Genomic DNA, 27,513 nt, shown 5'->3' on the forward strand with positions numbered 1-27,513 from the left:
GTTCACTTGTCTGACTCTTTGCAACCCCATCAACTGCAGCACACCAGGCTTCCCTGTCCTTCACTATCTCCCAGAGTTTGTTCAAACATGTACATTAAGTTGGTGATCCAACCATGTCGTCCTCTGTCTTCTTCTCCTGCTGCCCTCAATCTTTCTCAGCATCAGTTCAGTCACTCAGTCATGTCCAACTCTTTGTGACCCCATGGACTGCAGCACACTAGGCCTCCCTGTCCATCACCAACTCCTGGAGTTCACTCAAACTCATGTCCATTGAGTTGGTGATGCCATCCAACCATCTCATCCTCTGTTATCTCCTTCTCCTCCCACCTTCAATCTTTCTCAGCATCAGTGTCTTTTCAAATGAGTTAGTTCTTCAAATCAGGTGGCCAAAGTATTGGAGTTTCTGCTTCAGCATCAGTCCTTCCAATGAATATTCAGAACTAATTTCCTTTAAGATGAACTGGTTGGATCTCCTTGCGTCCAAGAGACTCTCAAGAGTCTTCTCCAACACCACAGTTCAAAAGCATCAACTCTTTGGCACTCAGTTCAGTTCAGTTCAGTCGGTCAGTCGTGTCCGACTCTTTGCGACCCCATCAACTGCAGCACGCCAGGCCTCCCTGTCGATCACCAACTCCCACAGTTCACTCAAACTCACGTCCATTGAGTCGGTGATGCCATCCAACCATCTCATCCTGTCATCTCCTTTTCCTCCTGCCCCCAATCCCTCCCAGCATCAGAGTCTTTTCCAATGAGTCAACTCTTCGCATGAGGTGGCCAAAGTACTGGAGTTTCAGCTTTAGCATCATTCCTTCCAAAGAACACCCAGGGCTGATCTCCTTCAGAATGGACTGGTTGAATCTCCTTGGAGTCCAAGGGACTTTCAAGAGTTTTCTCCAACACCACAGTTCAAAAGCATCAATTCTTCAGCACTCAGCTTTCTTTATAGTCCAACTCTCACATCCATACATGACCAGTAGAAAAACCATAGCCTTGACTAGACGGACCATTGTTGGCAAAGTAATGTCTCTGCTCTTCAATATGCTATCTAGGTTAGTCATGACTTTTCTTCCAAGGAGCAAGCATCTTTTAATTTCATGGCTGCAGTCACCATCTGCAGTGATTTTGGAGCCCTCCAAAATAAAGTCTGACACTGTTTCCACTGTTTTCCCATCTATTTCCCACGAAGTGATGGGACCAGATGCCATGATCTTCGTTTTCTGAATGTTGAGCTTTAAGCCAACTTTTTCACTCTCTTTTGCATTCATCAAGAGGCTCTTTAGTTCTTCTTCACTTTCTGCCATAAATGTAATGTCATCTGCATATCTGAGGTTATTGATAGTTCTCCCGGCAGTCTTGATTCCAGCTTGCTCTTCATCCAATCCAACATTTCTCATGATGTACTCTGCATGTGAGTTAAGTAAGCAGGATGACAATATATAGCCTTGACATACTTCTTTCCTGATTTGGAACCAGTCTGTTGTTCCATATCCAGTTCTTACTTTCGCTTCTTGACCTGTATACAGATTTCTCAGGAGGCAGATCAGGTGGTCTGATATTCCCATCTCTTGAAGAATTTCCACAGTTCGTTGAGATCCACACAGTTAAAGTCTTTGGCATAGTCAATAAAGCAGGATTTTCTGGAACACTCTTGCTTTTTTGATGATCTAGTGGATGTTGGCACTTTGATCTCTGGCTCCTCTGCCTTTTCTAAATGCAACTTTAACATCCGAAAGTTCATAGTTCACGTACTGTTGAAGCCTGGCTTGAAGAATTTTGAGCATTACTTTGCTAGTGTGTGAGATGAGTGCAATTGTGCAGTAGTCTGAGCATTCTTTGGCTTTGCCTTTCTTTTGGATTGTAATGAAAACTGACCTTTTCCAGTCCTGTGGCCACTGCTGAGTTTTCCAAATTTGCTGGCATATTGAGTGCAGCACTTTCACAGCATCATCTTTTAGGATTTGAAATAGCTCAACTGGAATTCCATCACCTCCACTAGCTTTGTTCATAGTGATACTTTTTAAGGCCCACCTGACTTCACGTTCCAGGATGTCTGGCTCCCAGCATCAGGCTCTTTTCCAATAAGTCTTCTCTTTAGATCAGGTGGCCAAAGTATTGGAGCATCAGCATCATCATGGAAAGGCTACATGAAAACATATTTCTTTAGCCTCAGCATTCTAGCCATTGAGACACCAGACATGAAAATGAAGAAGCTTTATTAGACATTCCAGCTGCAACAAAGGTGATGTGAAAAATAAGGAAGACAGCCAGCCAGCAGCCACAACCAAAACCTCAGACATAAGACCCTAACTGAGCCATCACAGGCCTCTCTAAGGATTCACACTACCCAACTAAGACCCTAGTCATTGTGGAATGAAAACTATCTATCCCTGGTGGTCCCTGCCTAGATTCCTGACCCATTAAATCTCAGGCATAATAAATGTTTTCTGATACCACCAAGTTTTGGGTGAATGTTATGCAATGATAGATAACTGATACTGAGGTTTCCATGAGGGTTGATGTGGAGCCAGAGTCTGAAGGACTGGAAGTCATGCAGAAGAAGAGTGATTCCGGGAAAGGGAAACACATGAACTAAGCTGGTAAATGAGGAATAAACCTAAAGCCTTCAGATGCCCATGAGGTAATCATACCAACAAAGTGGAAAGGTTATTTGGAGATAAATGTTGCAAGATGTTCTTCACCTTTTTTACTTATTAGAACAAAGAGAGACTTTGTTAGCATAATGGCACATTAAAATGAAGCTATATAGTTGTCATGGCAAGAAAAATATGATATGACTTGTGGATGTTTCGCTCTGAAGAATCTGAAGTCACAGCTTCTGGAATGGACCCAGAGCCCTGACTGAAGTCACCTTTAGAAAGGAGAAGAAGAGACAGAAGGGAGAATGATCTCATAGGTGTTTATCCTAGATATGCCTCTTCTGTACTAAATGGGTGATGGCATGGGAAAAGACTATTGGTGGTTTATTTGTTCTCATTCCTCTAATAGATTCTGAACTCAACCTATATCCATTATCAGCTGTTGATAGTGAGACTCTTCTCAGGATATAACTTTACCTTCAAGATCTACAAGATTTACCAGGTTTATGTATGAAAGTGAAAGTGAAGTCACTCAGTCCTGTCCGACTCTTTGTGACCCCATGGACTGTAGCCTACCAGGCTCCTCCCTCCATGGGATTCTCCAGGCAAGAGTACTGGAGTGGGGTGCCATTTCCTAACTTAATTAGCAAGAAGCACTGAGTTATGAAAGACCTTGCCAGAGGCAGGGGGTGGGGCTTAGGTGAAATGGGTGAAAGTAGTTAAAAGATATAAAGAAGATTAAGTCATGGGATGTACCATACAGACATGGTAATAACACTGTATTGCAAATTTGAACATTGCTAAGAGAGTAGATCTGGAAAGTTCTCAAGAAAAAATTGTGTAACTGTGTAGCAATGGATGTTATCTAGACTCATTGTGGTGAGATTTCTCAATATATACAGATATCTAATCATCTTGTTTTGTATAGGAAACTAATATAATGTTATGTGTCAATTGTACATCAATTTTTAAAACAAAAATTACAAAACCTCTTGAAAACAAGGAACAGGTATTTAGATGTAGTTTGGGAAGCAACTGAGAACTTCTACTGTGTAAAAGGTTTATAAGTATATATTACAAACATACTTCTTATGTACCTTTGGGGACAGAAGAAAAAAGGAGACACATGAATTTCTGGACTGTAGAACTGGGTAAAAAGATACATTGGTGAAGTTAGTACAAGAGCAAGACCAAGAACTACCACAAAGTGAGAGTAATGATGAGATAGAGTTGTCTTATGACTGTGTCCCATTCCTTTCATTTCTCAACCTTGAAAATTGCCTCTGAAGCCATAAATGGAATGCGATGGCAATTTGAAGGGAAGTTTATGAGAACCTCATGCCCCAACTATGAGTAACAGCACAAAAAAATGTGGAGCGCAAACTGGGTAGTGCATATTGACTTTCCTTGTCAACATCTTGTATGATAGCTTATCTCATAATGCTGGCATTTTGAACTCTAGTAAATAAAAACTTTCTGCAGCAAGAAGACTGTATTTTTATTCCCAGTGATATATAACTTCAGGTATCTTTAGAAGGAAGGAGAACATACTGGAGTTCAATAATAAAATGTTTATTACAGTACTGAATGTGAAAATGTCTCAGCAGTAGTTTTTAAAAATGCATGATGAGAATACATGGCCCTTCAATGCAGTGATAATAAATAAATAAAGCCAGAGGCAGAAAAACCCAACCAGATTTTGCAGTCAAAGTATGACCGGAAAAAAAAAAAAAAAAAAAGATCTAGAAAATGGAAAGTTAGTGAGACTCTACTTCCTATATATAGTTTGTCTTCTGAGCTCTTCAGTCCTTTTCCTTGATCAAATTAGACACTCAGATAATTACATAGAAAAAATAAACATCTTTCATATTTCTTTGCTTTGTTCTTTATCATGCTAGATAGTAGATTTTGTGTCAATTTTGTAGGTAGATTTTGAGCTGTTAGTTAAATTTTGGCATCGGGAAATTTGGAGTTTTGAAATCTGTTTGATATTTTCTCTTAATGTGGAAATTTTATCTGTGAAAATGCATAGTATTTCTGATGTCAAGACTAATATAGGATAATGCATAGAAAGTGTTTTGAAAACCATAATATGTGAAATAAGATGTTAAAATTGTAATGTTGATGTTGATGATGATAATAGTGTTACCAGGTGCACATACACTGAAACAACACACATCACATATCTTTAGGTGTTAAGTAGAAAGAAAACTTGGCATTTTTTCTTCTGAAAAAGGAAAACTGAGATTTTCCCCAGCCATGGTCTGTTAACATAGGCTATTTTCTTTATAGTAGTCTGTCAGTGTGTATTTATTGAGATCTGCTTTGTGTAGAATTCATTTCTTGCTGTTTTGGAGAACTGTAAAAATGCTAGTAAAGTCTCTGCACCAGATGAATTTATTTTCTAAAGGAAAAGAGAAAAAAAGAAAATTCACATACTTAACCTGTACATGAAAGCATGTGTCTCTTCAATTAGGTATATTATGTACATACCTCATTGCACACGTCTCACCCACACATCCACTTTCTCAGTAATTTAGTAAAGGGATGGCACACTGTATCCTGAGGACCAAATCCAGCCAGTGACCTATTTTTGTATGGCTCTTGAGCTCAGAATGTTTTGTATATTTTTAAAGGGACTTAGACTTCCCTGGTGGCTCAGACGATAAAGTGTCTGCCTACAATGCGGGAGATCTGGGTTCAATCCCTGGGTTGGGAAGATGCCCTGGAGAAGGGCATGGCAACCCACTCCAGTATTCTTGCCTGGAAAATCCCAAGGACAGAGGAGCCTGGTAGGCTACAGTCCATGGAGTCACAAAGAGTCGGACATGACTGAGCGACTTCACTTTCTTTCACTTTAAAGGATTTAAAAAAAATAGAAATGATGAAGAATATGCAACATAGACAATATAAGTCTTGAAAAGCCTTAACTATTTACTATCTTTACAGGCTCTTTACAGGAAAAAAATGATTGGTCCTTGATTTAAAGTGCTGTGTGAATCTATGAAGTTTTGCCAAATTAGAGAGATCAGAGTTGTCCCAGGTTAGTGTGAGAGCCAGTGCCAAATGATGTATAACCCTATAACCACACAGGACAATGCTTGCCTAAAGCTACCTTGTATTTGTACTGCATCAGCCTTCAAAGCCTTTCTTGTATGAAAGGCGGAAATAAACACCGAAGTCGTACTTATTACTGCAGGAAGTTTCACGTGTCGATTTCAATGCAAGCATCTAAATCTCTGCCATCTCTGATAGTACAGATTATTCAAGTCAAGTAAATCTAGGTCTCCGTCCTCTCTTCCCTCTTGCCTAGTTAGTTTTCAATGCTTTAGCATTCTGTTTATAAAATGTGCCAAGAAGGACCCTCGGTGACCACTCAGCCTCTAGACTCGAGTCTGTGGCTGATTGTGACGTTACTGCTGATTGAACTTGCCACTGGATATGACAGAAAAGACCTATCTTTTCCCACCATCTCTTTGAAAGCTTCTTTTTATTTCAGAACTGTAGTTGGAATTTGTAGTATGTGACTCAGCTGTTTGGTTTATGCTCTTTCCAATGCCTTTGCAGGGAAGTGTCCTTTCAGTTCTGCTTCAAAAGCATTCTTTATGAGAGTTTCTCCTGGCATTTAAAAGAGTTTCTCCTGGCATCCCACTAGCATCCCACCCCACCCAAGCAGCTCTCAGCGCTGCTGTATAATAACTTGTCTGCTGGTTTATTATTTGAGTGTGGTTTTTGTGTTTTCATTCAGTGTCTTCATGAATATTCCATTTTCTATTACTGAGCACAGTTTTAGGGGACTCCAGTCTTACCTAGTGGAATGGTTACCTGCAAAGTCCCATTTGGAGGTCATGCCCATGCAAGACTCTGGGAGCCGTGATTCCAGTTTATGCTCTTTATTATTCAGCTTTAGTGGATCAAGTAGCCAAAACGATGCAGAAACAACAGATTATACATCTCTTGAAACTTCCTGTGCCTCACTGTCCTCATATGTTAAAATGAAGACAATAATAGAACCTAACTCGTAGGCATGCTGGGGAAATTAAGTGAGATAATTCATATAATTGTTTAGCTCCATGCTTGGCATAGAGCAAACACTTGCTGCATGCTGATCCCATGATTGTCATCATCATCTCTTTACTCAGACAGCACTTTCCTTCCCTAGAGTATTGGCTTAGTCACTCTACAGATATTGGTGCCTACCATGTACTAGGCACTGTCTTAAACACTGGATTATCAAAGATATCTTTAAATCTTCACTGGAAACATGACAGATTTCTTTCGAGCACAGATCTGGTCAGGTGTCTGACACATGCCTAAATCAGTGGTTTGGAGGGTATGCCCAGGCCAGTGAGCTGATTTCAGTCTATGTGGTGGTTCTTGTCTCCGAGAGCAAACCCATGGGCTGCCACACTTGCTTACACGGACATCTTAGTAATCTCTGCCTAGTTAAATTGATTATTCCATCATCTTATCAGTGCACCATGTTTGTTCTACTTTGACCTCTCTGTATGTACCACTGTCTATGCTCAATCACAGAGTCACCATACCGGCCTGCCGTGGGTACAAGGATAAGCAGTCTGCAGCTGTGAGGCAAGGTTACCTCCTACCTGCTGATACCAGAGATGGCCTCAGGAACCCCTCGGTGTTACAGAGAACAATGGCTTCTGACTAACCAAGTCCATAGATTCCAGGCTGAGATGTCACTGCATAGACAGCCACTCTAGATTTCCCTTGGCAGAGCCCCTTCCAAGGAATAGAACTGTACGTGTTGGTGGTTGCTGTAGAAGCTGTTGGTAAATCCCGTGGCTTCTGCTGATAGCTATAATCCTATGAGTACCTTGGATTCTCAAGCAAGACAAGGAGAGGCAGTTGAGGAAGTGCTTGATAACTTCCCATAGACATGGGGTCTCCTTGGGAAAACCTCCATAGCTGCTTCCTGTGACCTTCATCAGAGCTATAATAGCTGATTTAAATTCCTTGTCTACTAGAGATACTGGCAGCCATGTTCCTGCCACTCATAGAGCCAACCCACAGACACCCAGAGGTTTTTCTTTTCCTGAATCAAGAAAAGAGACAGAGTGACTCTTAGGAGTGGCTTCTGACTCGAGGCTCCAGGGGATTCCCTGACTCACACAGTTCTCCCATTCTGTGAACCTCCACTATTTGCACCCCAGATTCCTATTTTGACTTAAGCTACTTCCAGTGGTGAACATGTAACTGACAACTGAAAGAGTTCTGTCTAAAATCCTCTCTAATCGCTCCCTCTCTTTAAATCCCAACAGTGACTGAGTTTATTCTTTTCCCAAACAGGTTATAAACTCTAAAATGACCATTTCCTTTTAAAACTATTACAAGGAAAAACTATCTTAGCCATAAAAAAGGATATAATCTTGCCATTTGTGACTACATGGATAGACCTTGAGGCTGTTATGCTGAGTGAAATAAATCAGATAAATCAGAGAAGACAAATACCATATGATCTCTCTCATATGTTGAATATTAAAAAAAACAAGCAACCCCCTCCAGAAAAATTGAACATACCAAACAAAAACAAACATGTGGATACAGAGAACAGAGTAGTGGTTACTAGAGGGGAAGAGAAGGAAGGTGATATGGATAAAGAAAGTACTGTATAGTGACAGGTAGAAATTAAAATTTTGGTGGTGAGCACACTGTAGTGTATACAGAAGTAGAAATATAATGTTGTACACCCCAAACTTATACAATATTGAACTGTAGCCCACCAGGCTCCTCTGTCCATGGGGATTCTCCAGGCAAGAATACTGGAGTGTGTTGCCATGCCCTCCTCTAGGAGACCTTCCCAACCCAGGGATCAAACCCTAGTCTCTTACATCTCCTGCATTGGCAGGTGGGTTCTTTACCACAAGTGCCACTTGGGAAGTCCAATAAAACAATGTTATCTCAATTAAAAAATATCACTACATTAGGCATTTGGCTGCCTTCTCCTCATTGATCAGAACATCTATTCTCCACATCCATGGGAGGACCTGCAGTCCAGCACCCTCTAAGGGCCCCAAGCGGAATTTGACTGACAAGCCTACTGATTTCTCATAGTAAAAGTATTGGGGATGAAAAATAATAATACGAATAAAAATATTAGGGATGAGTCACTGTGGCAATCCCAAGTGTTGGACAAGGAGCAGAGTTTGCCAGAGAAATACGGGGAGAGTGAGATGTAGTTTTAAAAACAATAAAAGATGACAAATTCAGCTAGAAGTAGGACCAGCTCCCTTTTGGGAAGAAAGGCCTCTCTTCTGAAGATGACTCAATGGAGCAGGTCAACCTTGGGAGTCGTGTGCTGGAGAGAGCCAGGGCCACATGAGGGGTGGTGATGGGATCCCTGAGTCAGCACTAGAGGAGAGTCATTGTCTTCCAGGACACTAGGATTAAATAGGAAAACACAGGCTCCACAGAAAATACTGAAATATTAAGACATTGCCAGTTCCAATTGATTTTTTTCCCAAGTCCTTGGAACTGAAAAACAGCTCTCTTAGTTACTATCTTTGATGAGACTAAGCAAGGCCAGACTTCCTTGTTGCCCAAGGAAACTTTAAATCAGGACAATGATCCTCACCCAAAGATGTGGGCCCATGAGTCCTATACTACAGCATCTATCACCATTATGCCCTAACATGCTCAAGGGTGTGTTGGCATGGGACTGGCTAGACCCAGGTCTGTTGTAAGGTCAGATGGGGCCTAATGTGGTCAGAACTCATTGGCTGGTCTCCTCTGGCTACCATCAGCTCTTTCCACATTTCCAAATGCTAAGTGCAGGGTATGAGTAATGTGACTCTGTTTCTTTTGGGGAGCAGAGCAATCTTAGGACACTCTTTTATAGAACCTTGCTGCCGCCTCCTCTCAGCCCCTCCTATTGGCTCTGTCCTTGTTGCCAGGCACTTGTTTAGGTAAGAATCAGAACATTCTACAAGATCTCTGTAGTCACTTGTGGCCCACAGGAGACTGGAAGTCAGAGACAGAGCTGCAGTGTCTTCTGGAGCCATGGATGGTATGCTGGTTGTCATAAAAATGTTTCTCCAACTGGTAATGGAGCAACTATATGGTGCTTTGATCGTGTTCTCCAGATATTTGACCCAAGCTCCAAGAACCTTGGAGTTTTCCTGGGAGATCTTGGTGTATGCTGCTCTGTTTGTTTTTATAGTAAAGAGACTATATACTCTAAAGAAGAAAAAAGAGGTGGCCCAACAACTTACTGACAAAGCTGAAGAATATGGCAAATTTAGTCAGAAGACTAGACTGTTTACACAAGCCTATGAAACCATGAAGTCACCTCCAAAGGTATACAGTCCTCTAAAGTTACAAACTCTGTGTTTGGCCATATTTCACAAAGGTATGAACAGTTTCACCTCTTCACTTGGGGGCTCTCTTGAAGAACAAAAAAGTAAGTTCCCTAAACTTTTATTTCATACCATGATGATAACTCGCCTTCAAGCACAGACACGGTTACTCCAAGAATCATCAGAATCCCTCCGATTGCGAGTTATTGAGACCAAAGACATCTTAAGAGCATCTCAGAATAATGTCAGCCAAATTCAGAGGGAAATAATGTGTGGATTGAGCAAAATTGTTCATCTTCAGGAAAACCTTAAAGTGCTTTCGCAAGAAGTTGCAGAATGGACTAAACCAATGTAGGAAGGCAGAGAATAACAAAAATGCTGGAAATGCAAAATACCTGAATAAATCAGATTTTAAATAATAGAGAGAGTCCAATAAAATCTCTGCTAAGTATAGTAACTGGTCTTGTGGTCCATCTGCACTGATCGCTTTTTTCACCTCAGTTTGGGTCACATTTTTCTGTTTGTTAATGTCTAGTACCCTGGACTTTATGAAAAATGGGATGTTCAGACTGTGGATTCTGTTGTGTTATTTCAGAGAATATCAATTTTTTAAAAGGGTTTCATAGGCAGTTGACTTGGCAGGACTTGAAATCCAAACCATGTCTCCTCCTTAGTGAGCAGCAGCTGGAGTCTTTCTTCAGTTAGTTTTGCCTCAGTCTTGCACAGGCATAGTTCAGGGGTCTGCTGAACTATAGCTCAGGATAGAGTTTATATGTAGAATTTGGAGTTCCCTTTATTGAGTGTCTCCTCTTTGATATTTCTCTCGTACTTTCCAGATGCCGGTTTTAGTCACCTTACTTGGGACTGACTGTAGCCTACCCTCAGCAAAAAAAAAAAAAAAAAAAAAGCTGTAAAAGGGGAAACTTACCCTATTCCATTTTCTACTTTCAAATGTATACTCTCCTTTAAAATTTGCCTGATTTTAGTTATTCTCTAGTGACTTTAAGTAAGTTTTTCTTTTATCATGTCCAGAGCTTCAAGTTGTTTTCTGTGGTAAGGCCAGTCCAATAGGAGCCACTTCTCCATTTTCAGAACAAGAAGCTCACCCCTCCCACAAGTACTTCCAATGCAGTGACAGTGGTCTATGATGTATGGACAAGTAAAGAAATGTCATGAATTAAACTCCTACCATCCTACCCAATAAAAGGTCTGCATAAGTCCTGATTGTAGAAGGCAAGGAAAAAAAAAAAAAAAACTGGTGCTTTCTTTTAACTCTTGGCCACCTGATGCGAAGAACTGACTCATTTGAAAAGACCCTGAGGCTGGGAAGGATTGAAGGTGGGAGGAGAAGGGGATGACAGAGGATGAGATGGTTGGATGGCATCACCGACTCGATGGACATGAGTTTGAGTGAACTCCGGGAGTTGGTGATGGACAGGGAGGTGTGGCATGCTGCAGTCCATGGGATAACAAAGAGTTGGACACGACTGAGCGACTGAACTGAACTGAACTGATATACCCAGGTGGAGAATGATTTCTAATCCCCCCCCTCCCCACCCAAAGAAATCCCTTGGAATTATACTATTTCTGTTCATTCTTAGTATATTATTATTTTAAATAAAGATCACTGCTGTCAGAACCACTAATTATCTAGAAAGAATGAGACCTCTTAACTGACAGTGATGACATAGTTGCCAGGGAGAAGGGATAGTTAGGGAATTTGGGATAGTCATGTATACACTGCTATATTCAAAATGGATACCCAACAAGAACCTACTGTATAGCATGGGGAACTCTGCTCAGTGTTATGTGGCAGACTAGATGGGAGGGGGGTTTGGGGGAGAATGAATACATGTATGGTGTATGAATACATGTATGTATGGTGGCTCAAACAGTACAGAATCTGCCTGCACTGCATGAGATCTGGGTTCTATCCCTGGGTCAAGAAGATCCCCTGGAGAACGGAATGACTACCCACTCCAATATTCTTGCCTGGAGAATTCTATAGACAGAGGAGCCTGGCAGGCTACAGTCTATGGTATATATAGGACTGAGTCCCTTCACTGTTCACCTGAAACTACCACAACATTGTTAATCATTTATACCCCAATACAAAATAAAAAGTTTAAAGTTTGAAAAAAGTCAGGGATGGACAAAGAGTGGCCTTCCCAAGCAATGCTTTTAAAATGCAAAGCTCATTTCCCCACGATTAGCCAATCAACCCAAGGGAAATTTTTCATAACTTTTTGCTTCTTCCCAGATATAATTCTGCTTATGGTAACATTTTGGACTCTTTCACACCTTCCCTTGATGCCACTGTAACTGGATTCCCTCTATGGAAATACTTTTAAAGAGAGAGAGGTGGGAAGGGAGTGGGGAGTAAGAGAAAGAGAGAGTGATTGTGGTGTACATGTGTGTTGTGTGTTTGAGGCTGGGGAAGAAATTAGAGACTTGGAAAAAAAAAGGTCTTTGTTTGGGCGAGGCAACAGTGGAGGCAGAAGCTGTGTATATCTCATTCGATGACCGTGCTGCCTGAAGAATGGGAAATGATCATGAAGCCCTTCTGCTTGTCTCCAAGTCATGACTTACATGTACCTAAATATGTTCAGGAAGTAAAGCCAGTAATCTCTTCACAAATATTAAGGGAATACATATTTTCACATGTTTTTTTAACTCAATCTTCTCTCCTACATAATGATTTTCTGCTTTTGTAGTAGGAGGTAATTCATAATTACTGAGAAAAACTGACAGCATTCAAAACCCTCTCTCAACCTCACAGCATAGAGAACAGACTTATGAACATGGGGTGGGGGGAGGAAGGAGAGGGTGGGATATATGGAAAGAGTAGAATGAAAACATGTACATAATGTTTTACATATACGTATATGTAAAACAGTGGGAATTTGCTGTGTGACTCAGGGGACTCAAACTGGGACTTCGTAACAACCTAGAGATGTTCCAGAAAAACATCTATTTCTGCTTTATTGACTATTCCAAAGCCTTTGACTGTGTGGATCACAATCAACTGTGGAAAATTCTGAAAGAGATGGGAATACCAGACCACCTGACCTGCCTCTTGAGAAACCTATATGCAGGTCAGGAAGCAACAGTTAGAACTGGACATGGAACAACAGACTGGTTCCAAATAGGAAAAGGAGTACATCAAGGCTGTATATTGTCACACTGCTTATTTGACTTATATGCAGAGTACATCATGAGAAACGCTGGAGTGGAAGAAGCACAAGCTGGAATCAAGATTGCCAGGAGAAATATCAATAACCTCAGATATGCAGATGACACCACCCTTATGGCAGAAAGTGAAGAGGAACTAAAAAGCCTGTTGATGAAAGTGAAAGAGGAGAGTGAAAAAGTTGGCTTAAAGCTCAACATTCAGAAAACTAAGATCATGGCATCTGGTCCCATCACTTCATGGCAAATAGATGGAGAAACAGTGGAAACAGTGTCAGACTTTATTTTTTGGGGCTCCAAAATCACTGCAGATGGTGACTGCAGCCATGAAATTAAAAGATTCTTACTCCTTGGAAGGAAAGTTATGCCCAACCTAAACAGCATATTAAAAAGCAGAGACATTGCTTTGCCAACAAAGGTCCGTCTAGTCAAGGCTATGGTTTTTCCTGTGGTCATGTATGGATGTGAGAGTTGGACTGTGAAGAAAGCTAAGCACCAAGAGTTGATGCTTTTGAACTGTGGTGTTGGGGAAGACTCTTGTGAGTCCCTTGGACTGCAAGGAGATACAACCTGTCCATCCTAAAGGAGATCAGTCCTGGGTGTTCATTGGAGGGACTGATGCTGAGGCTGAAACTCCAATACTTTGGCTACCTCATGTGAAGAGTTGACTCATTGGAAAAGACCCTGATGCTGGGAGGGACTGGGGGCAGGAGGAGAAGGGGACGACAGAGGATGAGATGGCTGGATGGCATCACCGACTCGATGGACATGAGTTTGGGTGAACTCCGGGAGTTGGTGATGGACAGGGAGACCTGGTGTGCTATGATTCATGGTGTCGCAAAGAGTCGGACACAACTGAGAGACTGAACTGAACTGAACTGAACACAATATTGTAGGGCAATTATCCTTCAATTAAAAACCAAAATTTTTTAAAAATACCCTCTCTCACCCTGAGTGATACTAATAACAGACCAAATTAGCATTGAAATCTGGTTGGAAGGGTGAGGGATTATTCAAGGAAAATATCAAAGCCAAGATGGGTTGGATCTGCTGTCTGATGACTAGTTTTATGTAAGTCATAGCAGATTCTGAAAGAATTGATCTGTTTAAAAAAATTTTTTTTTGGTAGACAGAACCCTTTGCTTATCCCAAGTAAGCTGCTGCTTCTAATTCAGTTTAGTTGCTCAGTCATGTCCAATTCTTTTCGACCCCGTGGACTGCAGCACACCAGGCTTCCCTGTCTATCACCAGTTCCAGGAGCTTGCTCAAACTCATGTCCATCAAGTTGGTGATGCCATCCAACCATGTCATCCTCTATCGTCCCCTTCTCCTCCCGCCTTCAATCTTTCCCAGCATCTGTGTCTTTTCCAGTAAGTCAGTTCTTCGCATCAGGTGGCCAAAGTACTGGAGTTTCAACTTCAGCATCAGTCCTTCCAATGAATATTTAGGACTAATTTCCTTTAGGAATGACTGGTTTAATCTCCTTGCAGTCCAGTTTCATCTCTTTTTGTGTCTGAAGGACAGACTGTCTGAGTGATATAACTTCCTCAGTGCTGGTCAAAGGCAGCTGTACCTAGCAGAGGGTTTTGGACATAATCTTTGTCAAGAAATAATAGTAATCATGGTGATAGAGACTTGTCTGCATCTTTCAGAGGCAAAAAGGCAAAGTTAAAATACTGGTACAATAAGGCATCAGAGTTCCCAATTTGGCAATTAGAGGTATTGAAAATGATGACAAATTGCTTTCTCAATGGGTATGGCTTTTCCCCCAAAAGTGAGTTTCAAGTCAGTGATTTTAAGTTCCTCATCTTGAGCTTTCTCTACTTATATGAAAAATGAGCATATAAATTCATTTTAGATGTGAAAGTGATAAACATTACTAGGTTAAAAGATAACTGATAAACTGTCTTTCAGGTGGTAGCTTTTAAAAACCCAAGGAATTTGAAGAACTTTTTGCCTACAAACAGGTGACAAACTTACTTTCAGGAAATCATGAAAGCATAAACCTTTTCTATAGAACGTCAATGTCAATTAAGGATAATGCATTACAAAGAGTCAGAAGTACTGGTGTTTTGTGATGATCACCTTTGAGAGACATTTGGCATAAAGTAGGAAATCAAGGTCACTTGACTTTTTCTACTTCAGTAAAATGGTGAAGCCAGATTTCATCTTAGTGAACATTTCAAAAGTGTGAAATGATATATACAACTGAAATAAAAGCAATGAAGAAAAAGGCAACTTTTTCTCAACATAACATTTTTAAAACCACATTATGGATACAGAATGATTAGTTACTAATAAAAGCTTGATTATTGGGATTGAATTCTATACTTATTTTGTGTTAACACATCTTTCTCAGTATGAGAACCTGATTCCCCATAAACCACAAATAAAATGTATCCTCCAAAAATCAAGTGTTTTTTTTAACAGATGCATGTCTAGCTGAAACAGTCTGAAGGCAGAAATGAGAACAAAAATAAACTCTTAAAAACTTTAAATTTTTATACTACTGTAAGATTTAGAAAAATGTTTCAAAAGTACTAGTTTGTGTGATTTCTCATAATTGTCCGACACAATAAAATCAGCAGATATTTTCTTGCAGCAGGACTCTCCTGTGGATTCCCAGTGCTAAACACACCTCCTAGCCCACAGAAAGCATTCATTTGATTTTCACTGAATTAGAATGGGATGAAGTAAATTGATGAAAAGTGAAAGTATTAGTCACTCAGTTGTATTTAACTCTTTGCAATCCCATAGACTGTAGCCCACCGGGCTCCTCTGTCCATGGAATTCTCCAGGCAAGACTACTGGCATGGGTTGCCATTCCCTTCTCCAAAGATCTTCCCAACCCAGGGATCAAACCCAGGTCTCCTGCTTTGCAGGCAGATTCTTTACCATCTGAGCCACCAGGGAATCCATTAAATACCTATAAAAGGAAAGAGCATGCTTATTTATATCCTAGAAAAAATGTTTAACCATTACAATACTTACTAACTTAAATTGGCATTAGTCGGGGAAAAGTCCATTATAAATATTCACAAGGCCCTTGGTTGTACAAATACACCACAATAAACTCACCATATGTAAATCAAGCTTCCATTGTAGTCTCCTGTTTCAGATTATTGGCAATGGATAGTTTCTGGCTCTTTCTCCCCTTATCCTTCATTATTCCCTATTTGGTGGCTGCATGTCCAATTTGTAACCCTATCAGAAAATCTTTCTTCTACTTACATGCTATCAGTTCAGTTCAGTTCAGACGCTCAGCTCAGTCGTGTCCGACTCTTTGCGACCCTATGAATCATAGCATGCCAGGCCTCCCTGTACATCACCATCTCCTGGAGTTCATTCAAACTCACGTCCATCGAGTCAGTGATGACATCCAGCCATCTCATCCTCTGTCGTCCCCTTTTCCTCCTGCCCCTAATCCCTCCCAGCATCAGAGTCTTTTCCAGTGAGTCAACTCTTAGCATGAGGTGGCCGAAGTACTCGAGTTTCAGCTTTAGCATCATTCGTTCCAAAGAACACCCAGGGCTGATCTCCTTTAGAATGGACTGGTTGAATCTCCTTGCAGTCCAAGGAACTCGCAAGAGTCTTCTCCAACACCACAGTTCAAAAGCATCAAGTCTTCGGTGCTCAGCTTTCTTCACAGTCCAACTCTCACATCCATACATGACCACAGGAAAGACCATAGCCTTGACTAGACGGACCTTTGTTGGCGAAGTAATGTCTCTGCTTTTCAATATGCTGTCTAGGTTGGGCATAACTTTCCTTCCAAGGAGTAAGCATCTTTTAATTTCATGGCTTGCAGTCACCATCTGCAGTGATTTTGGAGCCCCCAAAAATAAATTCTGACACTATTTCCACTGTTTCCCCATCTATTTCCCATGAAGTGCTGGGACCAGAATAGCTTCTCATTAGTGGGAACTTCTCATTAGTGGGGAAACCAATGTATGTTTCAAGTACACAGGATGGCATATTGTGCCAAAGTAAGACTTATTACTTCTATGTGTAAAATGGCCTCTCAAAGCCACTTTAACTTCAGTCACTAACATTGTCAGGATGGTTGAAATTAAGATCTTTTATGTATCCTCACATTCTCATCATAGCTTCTCTAATAGCCTCAGGAGAGTGAAATGCAAGCAGGTCCGTTTCTAAGGGAAACAAGTTGCCTTTTAAAGACCAAATCAAAAGTTCTGGCTACTCAAATGGATGAGTCAGAAAAACCAAAGAATGCTGTGGAACATTTTCTGCCCTCAAGGAGATAATGATTTATTTAAAGAACCAAGATTTTTAACACAATTAGTAAACAAAGCAGAACTGCCCTAAATTATGTACAGAATTCAAGTGCTACAGGAAATAAGAGCAAGGAAAATTGCTGCTGGAGAAGGCAATGGCAACCCACTCCAGTACTCTTGCCTTGAAAATCCCGTGGACGGAGGAGCCTGGTAGGCTGCAGTCCATGGGGTTGCTAAGAGTCAGGCACGACTGAGCGATTTCACTTTCACTTTTCCCTTTCATGCATTGGAGAAGGAAATGGCAACCCACTCCAATATTCTTGCCTGGAGAATCCCAGGGACAGTGGAGCCTAGTGGGCTGCCGTCTCTGGGGTCGCACAGAGTCAGACACTACTGAAGTGACTTAGCAGCAGCAGCAGCAGGGATACCAGAGAAGGGAAGGCTTCTGCAGGGCCCTCGTTCCTGCTCATGACCATCTCTCCAGCTGTAAATTGGGCATATGCCAGACTAATCCGAATGATTGCTCTTATAATGGAGAAGGCGCTGGCACCCCACTCCAGTACTCTTGCCTGGAAAATCCCATGGATGGAGGAGCCTTGTAGGCTGCAGTCCATGGGGTCGCTAAGAGTAGGACACGACTGAGCGACTTCACTTTCATCTTTCACTTTGATACATTGGAGAAGGAAATGGCAACCCACTCCAGTGTTCTTGCCTGGAGAATCCCAGGGACGGGGGAGACTGGTGGGCTGCCGTCTATAGGGTTGCACAGAGTCGGACACAACTGAAGCAACTTAGCAGCGGCTCTTATAATTCATCATAAAATACTCCTTTCTTCTTGATCTCCTTCTGATTAGCCTAATATCATTTGAGTCTCTTTGGATCCCTGTTTCACAACACTGAATTTTCAGTTGTTGTTGTTCAGTTACTAAGTCATGTCTGACTCTGCAACCTCATGGACTGCAAGCCAAGCCAAGCACACCAGGCTTCCCTGTCCATCACCAACTCCTGGAGCTTGCTCAAACTCATGTCCATCGAGTCGGTGATGCCATCCAATCATCTCACCCTCTCTTGTCCCCTTCTCCTCATGCCTTCAATCTTTCCCAGCATCAGGGTCTTTTCAAATGAGTCAGTTCTTCACATCAGGTGGCCAAAGTATTGGAGTTTCAGCTTCCGCATCAATCCTTCCAATGAATATTCAGGACTGATTTCCTTTAGGATTGACTGTTTTGATATGTACACAATAAATGGTTTGATGAAAACACATCCAACTGTTAAATGAATTGACTCATTGGTCACTATTCATCTCTTTGTTATCAAATTAATCAGCTAATAGATAGCTTTACATATGCAAGCAATGAGGAAACAGTTAATTTAGTTACCCTAAGCAGGTATGACTTGGGAGTGAATTGTGGTATTTGGGATATATTACCTCCAAAATATATGTGGGTGTATGTATGTGTATGTGTATATATACACACATACACACATTGCTGTAGACAGAGTTTGAAGTCTAAGACCTATATCTTTGTATAGCAGTTCCTCATTTTTAGTGTAAGTATGGTTATATAAAGTATCGTCCTAAAAATTAAACACTGCCCAACCATTTTTCTGTGTCTCTTTTATTGACTAATTGTCCTATTAATTCATTGTTTGCTACATTTAAAACAAAAGGCGAAAACTGGACCAGGCTTTCGAAAATGCTGGGTGGAGAGCAACCTATAACAACTAGAAAATACTTAACGACTGTAATGTTTCTTTTATTGTTAAATATTGTTAAAATATGTAGAGTAGTGGATTTCATAACTTAGGATTTTATTGAAACCTTGTCTCTATGTCATGCCATATCCATACAATGGAAAAACTGGATAACAATGAGAATAAACTGCCTACTACTACTGTCAATCTTATGAGTGAATGTCACCAGACTTGGTGTCGAGATAGAAAAGTACATTTTCTAATGATTCTTTTATTGTAAAATTCTACAAGTGGCAAAACAAATATGTACCATTAGAAGTCAGGGCACTGGTCTCCTTGAAGGGGAAGGATTTGTGATGGAAAGGAAATAGAACGGTACCCTCTGTAGTGCTGATCATATTCTATTTCTTCATCTGACTGCACTTTCACAGTTGTGTTCAGTTTGTGGAAAATCATGGGGATATATAATTAAAATGTATTCATTTACCTATATTTTTATTTTTATAAAACATTTTAAAATTAGGTTAATATTTACCTCCTGGGGTTACCATGAGGACTGATTCAAAAGGCATTTATGAAATTGCAGTTCATTCAATAAACAACCAAATAAACAATAAACAACAAACAAACCCTACTTCCTAATATGTTGATGCCTATACCCCAATTATCTTACCAACAGGGTCCTCACATAATCTGTTTCATATATATTTTACATTTTTTTATTTTTATTTTTTAGGCTGCACTGTGTGGCATGTGGGATCTTGGTTCCTGACCAGGGATGGAACCCGTGCCCCCTGCATTGGGAACATGGAATCTTAAACCAGTGGACCATCAGGAAAGTCCCCTATCATATATATTTTAATACATGATATAATGAAGCAGTACACAGGTATGCTTCAGAACATGCCTGCTCTTTCTTCTTCTATCCTGTAGACCTTCACAAACAAAAAATGATGCCTTAATAGATCTGCTTGGTCAGGTTGCTCCTCACTGAAAATGTGTGCACATAGAGCAACTGTAGAATAGTGTCCGTCATAAACTAATAACAAACAGCAGCAGAATGGTGCTCATAAAAAACCCCAAAACTAGCTACAATCAGATTAAAGCACCCTTCTGTTTTTTCAGCTGGCAAGGAAAATATTGCTTGAAATTTTGACTTAGCAGTCCATCTCAAAGAAAGTAATATAAAAATGACTTCCTACATCATCATTTTACTGATCAGGGCCCGGCAGATATACACATCGTGTGGAGGAATTCTTTCTAACTCTTGGACCGAATGCAATGTGCTGAGATTTTGTAATCCTTTGGTTCTCTGATTGTGATTTTCCTGCAGATTGACTGACATTAAGGATTGGATAATTTTAAAAGAACAGAATCAAATATGACTACTTTTATTTTCCAGGTTTTATCTAATTCTAGTCAGTTGTTTAGTCTGGTTTGCTCACTAATGGGAGCCAACATCCTTCTTATTACATATTGCCCAATCTAATTAACAGATTGAAGTTAAAGGTGGGTCTTTGAGGGATTAGGTTTTACAGTGAAAACATTATATACTGGAACTAAGCATCTCTAGTAATTATTATCATGCTTGTGTATTGTACACTTGGGCCTCCATGTTTTCATAAGAAAAAAGTTCCTGTGGAAAAGTATTTTATTGTTGCTGGAATTGCTTTGCATTTATTTTTATTGATACAAGTAACTATATTAAGGCTTGAATATCAATGTTGATCCTGCTTTCTGAAACCTTAATCTACATTTCCCTAGAGGAAGCAAAACTAGAAAACCTGAGTCTATTGTAATTGATTTTTCTTAGAGCTGCAAAATGTTTGTGAAGCAGCAAGAAAAACAGAGGGAAAACATCTAAAACAATTAGATAGGACATTTCAGACAGTGGACTTGTTTATGTAGAGACAAAACACCAATTGAAAAATCCTTCTTAACTAACTTTATGGCAGCACTTGCCCCAAAGCAATGATAAAAACCCCCCATGTTTGTAAAAATAAAAAAATAAAGAAACCAACGTATTGATTTAAAAACAGAAAGGATAAGGCAATGTAGATTTTGAGGAAGTAAATGGGACTCTAATGTATGGGTAGAGGTTTTCATGATCCTCACATGAGTCTTACTAACCTGTACTTACGTGATGTACCCATCAACCGTGGATGGTTTTATTTAGTAATGATGGTAGCAGTCAGAGAAAGTACACAATAGCAGACATTTGCCATTTCTAAAAGCTAATGTTTCTGAGAATAGTGACGATGTTGATTTGTCTACTTATTCAGGGTTGTTCTAATGAATAACGGGTAGATACACCAAGATCCCCTTTTTCTAAAAAGGGAAGTGCTACAGATAACATAACTGAAGTCATGTAACTTCAAGAAGTTTTGAACATAACATAATTTCAGAAATAATTATTCCTCTTAGATGACATACAAATGACCAACAGCTTATATGAGAGCATCACCAATTGCCAGGGAAATGCAAACCAAGTTTATAATGAGCTCCTCATACCTGTTAGGATGACTAGCATAAAAACAAACAAACAAACAAACTCCAAAACAAACAAACAAGCAAAAAAATAAAACCAAGAGACCGAAAGTGTTGGCAAAGATAAGGAGAAGTCAGAACACTTGTACATTGTTGGTGGGAATATAAAATGCTGTAGCTGCTATGGCAAATAATTTGGAGGTTCCTCAAAAAATTAAAAATAGGATTACCGTATGATTCAGCAATTTCACTTCTGAGTATATATTCAAAGGAACTGAAATCAGTATCTCAAGGAGATACCTGCACTCTCATGTTCATTGCAGCACTATTCGCAACAGCCAAGATGTGGAAACAATCTTAATGTACATCAGTGGATGAATGGATAAAGAAAAAGTATATACAAAATGAAAAATATTATTCAGCCTTTAAAAAGGAGTCCTTAATATGCAACCACATGGGAGAACCTGGGGGACATTATGCTAAGTGAAATAAATCAGATGCAGAAAGACATGTGGAATCGAAAATAGTCAAAGTCATAGAAGCTGAAAATAGAATGGTAGTTTCTAGGAGCTTGAAGAAGATGAAAATGGGGTGATGTTGGTCATAGGGTATAAACTTCCAGATAATTTTTCTATTGCTATAAATTGCAAAAGCATGCTCGTGAAGATAGTATAAAATGATTTTTCTCCTGCAGAAAGAACTTAATAATGCATAGTTCCCCAGTCCATCTACCTTTCCATCCATCCATCCATCTTCGTATCCTTTGTTTATCCATTCAACCATTCATTCCTTCAACCAAATATTTACTTAGTGAGATTCCACCACATGTCAAGTAGTGTGCAATTAAATCATTTTTAAAAAGATGTCTTTGGAGATAGAAAAACGTGATAACAACTGAGAAACCCCAAACACTTGAAAGCTATAAGGAAATAAAAAACTTGAAACTTTTCATTGCGCTAAATGGCTTCAACTACCTTCTGCATGCTGTGCTGGGAAGGTGCATTATAGATTGCTTGCACCTTATTTGGGAGTGATTACCAATGATGCTACTAGTTGCATTTGAAGAGATGACAGTGGAATTTTGCGTTTTACATTTCTCTTTAAACACTTGCTTAGGTTATATATTTCAAGGGCACAACGTATAACTTGCTACGATGTTTTCCATAATACCCTTCACTCTCTGTTGACCACATGATTAAGAGAAATTTAAAGTATGATAACACACCTGGGATGAGAGTATACACATTCTCCTTGAGGTGTTGAGAACTGTTTTTATTTCCCCCTCCTCAGTACTACAGGTACAATTCTACCTTTCAAGTGGATCATACAATTAAAATTTAATTCTTAAATTAAGAGGCACTGTTAAAAATGTTTTATTTTAAATCCACATAGAGGAAAATCTTCTAACAGATTATCTAAGAACAGACTCATTATTATCCTAGTTTATATGAAATTGAACATCCTTTGGGCAGCTAACATTACTGCTCTCCTTGCTGTGGGCTTTATGCTCGGGACTCATCTTCAGTAGGAGGTTTACCTGATGAGCTGAGGAGTCCTGCAGCATCCGGCCTTGGTGGAGAGGTTCACACACTGGCTGGGTGAGTACGGAATGCTCATAGTTATTCTTCCTCATTGTCTCATGTTCATGTGTCCTCTTAATAGACATTCATGCAGTGATGAGGCTATAAACCTCCTATCCAGATGGCAGACCCCTCTTTGAAGGAATATTTGCAAAGGTCCCTGCCCAATTGACAGCAGTTTATTCCTTCCTAACACACTTATTTGCTTGCCATAGAGCAATGGGAGGTACCTAATTTGGGCAATATAAACTTGGCCATTCAGTGTATAATTGTTGGCTTATTGAGCCAGGGGTATTTTCACTTTTATGACTAAACTCACTGATATACTCTTGTTGATGAGTTTTCTGGTGCCCAAACGTAAGCCCAAACTGCTTCCATATTCATTGGTCATTATAATTAACTGGGAATTTCTTATGCTTTCTCATATACAACATGAACAAGAAACAACCAATGGAAAAGCAACTACTGCACTGTCCAATTTAATTTTTATTGGAAAAAAAATGTGTTTATATTTAGAGAAGTACACAAATTATAAGATTATTTCTCAGGGAATTTCCATAAAGTGAACATGTCTAACCAGCACTCATATCAAGATACAGAATATTACCTAGAAGCCTCAACTGACCCACGTGGTCACAATCCTCCTTCCTGATATATAAGTACTATCCTGATTCTAACACCATAAATTAGTTTCTATGAATTTAAACTTTGTAGAAGTACTGTGTGCTAGTTTGTGTCAGACTTCATTTTCAGTTCAGTTCAGTCAGTCATGTCTGACTCTTTGCGACCCCATGGACTGAAGCACGCCATGCTTCCCTGTCCATCACCAACTCCTGGAGCTTACTCAAAGTCATGTCCATCGAGTCTATGATGCTATCCAATCATCTCATTCTCTGTTGTCCCCTTCTCCTCCTGCCTTCAATCTTTCCCAGCATCAGGGTCTTTTCAAATGAGTCAGTTCTTCGCATCAGGTGGCCAAAGTATTGGAGTTTCAGCTTCAACATTGGTCCTTCCAATGAATATTCAGGGTAGATTTCCTTTAGGATGGACTGGTTAGATCGCGTTGCTGTCCAAGGGACTCTCCAGAGTCTTCTCCAACACCACAGTTCAAAAGCATCAATTCTTTGGTGCTCAGCTTTCTTTATAGTCCAACTCTCACATCCATACATGACTCCTGGAAAAGCTGTACTTTTGACTAGACAGGCCTTTGTAGGCAAAGTAATGTCTCTGCTTTTTAATATGCTGTCTAGGTTGGTCATAACTTTTCTTCCAAGGAGCAAGCATCTTTTAATATCATAGCTGAAGTCACCATCTGCAGTGATTTTCAGTTCAGTTCAGTTCAGTCACTCAGTCGTGTCCGACTCTTTGCAACCCCATGAATTGCAGCATGCCAGGCCTCACTGTCCATCACAAATTCCCGGAGTTCACTCAGACTCACGTCCATCGAGTCAGTGATGCCATCCAGCCATCTCATCCTCTGTCGTCCCCTTCTCCTCCTGCCCCCAATCCCTCCCAGCATCAGAGTCTTTTCCAATGAGTCAACTCTTTGCATGAGGTGGCCAAAGTACTGGAGTTTCAGCTTTAGCATCAGTCCTTCAAATGAACACCCAGGGCTGATCTCCTTTACGATGGACTGGTTGGATCTCCTTGGAGTCCAAGGGACTCTCAAGAGTCTTCTCCAACACCACAGTTCAAAAGCATCAATTCTTCGGCTCTCAGCTTTCTTCACAGTCCAACTCTCGCATCCATACATGACCACTGGAAAAACCATAGACTTGACTAGATGGACCTTTGTTGGCAAAGTAATGTCTCTGCTTTTCAGTATGCTATCTAGGTTGGTCATAACTTTTCAGTGATTTTAGAGCCCCCCAAAATAAAATCTCTCACTGTTTCTACTGTTTCCTCATCTATTAGCCATGAAGTGATGGGACCAGATGCCATGATCTTAGTTTTTTGAATTTTGAGCTTTAAGCCAACTTTTTCACTCTCCTTTTTCACTTTCATCAAGAAGCTGTTTAGTTCTTGTCTGCTTTCTTCCATAAGTGTGGTGTCATCTGCATATCTGAGGTTATTGATATTTCTCCTGGCAATCTTGATTCCAGACTGTGCTTCATCCATCCTGGAATTTTGCAAGATGTATTCTGCATATAAGTTAAATAAGCAGAATGATAGTATACAGCCTTGACATATTCCCTTCCTGACTTGGAACCAGTCTGTTGTTCCATGTCCAATTCTAACTTTTGCTTCTTGACCTGCATACAGATTTCTCAAGAGGCAGGTCAGGTGGCCTTGTATTCCCATCTCTTGAAGAATTTTCCACAGTTTATTGTGATCCACACAGTCAAAGGCTTCGGCATAGTCAATAAAGCAGAAGTAGATGTTTTTCTGGAGCTCTTTTGCTTTTTCGATGATCCAATAGATGTTGGCAATTTGGTCTCTGGTTCCTCTGCCTTTTCTAAATCCAGCTTGAACATCTGGAATTTCATGGTTCATGTACTGTTGAGGCCTAGCTTGGAGAATTTTGAGACTTCATTTACCCAGCATTTCTTGATAGTTTTCTTTTTTTAAAAAATTTGTTTATTTTTTAATTGGTAGACAACTGCTTTACAATTTTGTTTTGGTTTCTGCTGTACAACAACACGACAGTTATGATCCCTTCCCTCCTGAGCCTTCTGAGCCTCCCCCCATCCCACACCTCTAGGTTAACACAGAGTGCCAGGCTGGGCTCCCTGTGTTATATAGCAACTTCCCACTATTTAACACATGAAAGTGTATATATGTCAGTGCTATTTTCTCAATTTGTCCCCCCTTCACCTTCCCCTGCTGAGTCCATATTTCTGTTCTCTACTAGGTTCATTAGTACAATTTTTCTAGATTCCAAGTATATGCATTTATATATGGTACTTGTTTTTCTATTTCTGACTTACTTCACTCTGTATAAGAGGCTCTAGCTTCATCCACCTCACCACAACTAACTTATTCCTTTTTATGGCTGAGTAATATTCCATTGCATAAACATACAACAACTTCTTTATCCATTCATCTGTTAATGGACATCTAGGTTGCTTCCATGTCCTGGCTATTGTAAATATCGCTGCAATGAACATTGGAATACACATGTCTTTTAGAATTGTGGTTTTCTCAGGGTATATGCCCAGTAATGGAATTTCTGGGTCATATGGTAGATTATTCCTAGTTTTTTAAGGATATCGCTGCAATGAACATTGGAATACACATGTCTTTTAGAATTGTGGTTTTCTCAGGGTATATGCCCAGTAATGGAATTTCTGGGTCATATGGTAGATTATTCCTAGTTTTTTAAGGAATCGCCAGTGGCTATATCAGTTTAAATTTCCACCACCAGTGCAATAGGTTTCCTTTTTCTCCACATTCTCTCCAGCATTTATTGTTTATAGAATTTTTGATGATGGCCATTCTGACTGGTGTGAGGTGATACCTCATTTTAATTTTTATTTGTATTTCTGTAATAATGAGCAATGCTGAGCATCTTTTCATGTGATTATTGGCCATCTGTATGTCTTCTTTGGAGAAATGTCTATTTAGGTCTTCTGCCCATTTTTTGATTGGGTTGCTTGTTTTTCTAATATTGAGCTGAATGAGTTGCTTATATATTTTGGAGATTAATCCTTTGTCATCTACTTCATTTCAGTTAATTCTCCCATTCTGAGGCCTGTCTTTTCATCTTGTTGATAGTTTCCTTTCTTGTTCAAAAGCTTTTAAGTTTTACTATGTTCCATTTGTTTAGTTTTGCTTTTATTTCCATTAATCTAGGAGGTGGATCAGAGAGACTCTTGCTGTGATTTATGTCAAAGAGTGTACTGCCTTTGTTTTCCTATAAGAATGTTATAGTTTCTGGCTTTACATTTAGATCTTCAATCCATTTTGAGTTTATTTTTGTGTATGATGTTAGAAAGTGTTCCAGTTTTATCCATTCTCACTGCTCTATAGTGTTTCATTGTATGAATATGCAGTGATATAGTTACCCTTTTACTATTGATGGGTACCTGGGCCATTCCCAGTTTGGAACTATTACAAATAGTGCTGCTATTGTGCATTCTTGTACATGTCTTTTGGTGCACATGTCTTTTGACCTGTCTTCTTGCTATAATTAGAAAAAAAATTATGAAGTAAGGTGAAAGTACTCACCTAAAAAAGGATAAGCCCATGATGCCACTATTATTTGGAACTTGCTATGTGGCTAATTGTATTTTGAACACAAACAGTTCCCTCTACCACAGTGCTTTCCCTCAGGAACCCAAACTCATTGAGTAACTTAGCAAAATGGCCCCAAGATACGTCTGTTCTCATTTGAAAATCAACGAGATTTCAGTTAGGGATGAAAGCAAAATTTAGGATAAAAATGTGCAAGCTTAAAGCCATATAGAACAGCACA

At 39.9% G+C, this 27,513-nt stretch overlaps 1 long non-coding RNA gene across 3 annotated transcripts in view; it reads left to right on the plus strand.

Moving 5' to 3' along the window:
- The window catches only part of LOC129641130 (uncharacterized), a 148,040-nt gene that overhangs the window by 109,947 nt on the left and 10,580 nt on the right, over window positions 1-27,513 (plus strand). For 2 of the 3 annotated variants that reach the window (XR_008709099.1, XR_008709100.1), the window contains exon 4: window positions 19,769-19,921. This is a non-coding gene — a long non-coding RNA (uncharacterized LOC129641130). Of the gene's footprint in view, window positions 1-19,768; window positions 21,566-27,513 lie in introns of those variants that run through there. The other variant, XR_008709098.1, reaches the window with a different exon arrangement.

This window comes from Bubalus kerabau, unplaced genomic scaffold (genome assembly GCF_029407905.1).
Source record: "Bubalus kerabau isolate K-KA32 ecotype Philippines breed swamp buffalo unplaced genomic scaffold, PCC_UOA_SB_1v2 scaffold_76, whole genome shotgun sequence".
In the NCBI taxonomy this organism is placed as follows: domain Eukaryota; kingdom Metazoa; phylum Chordata; class Mammalia; order Artiodactyla; family Bovidae; genus Bubalus; species Bubalus kerabau.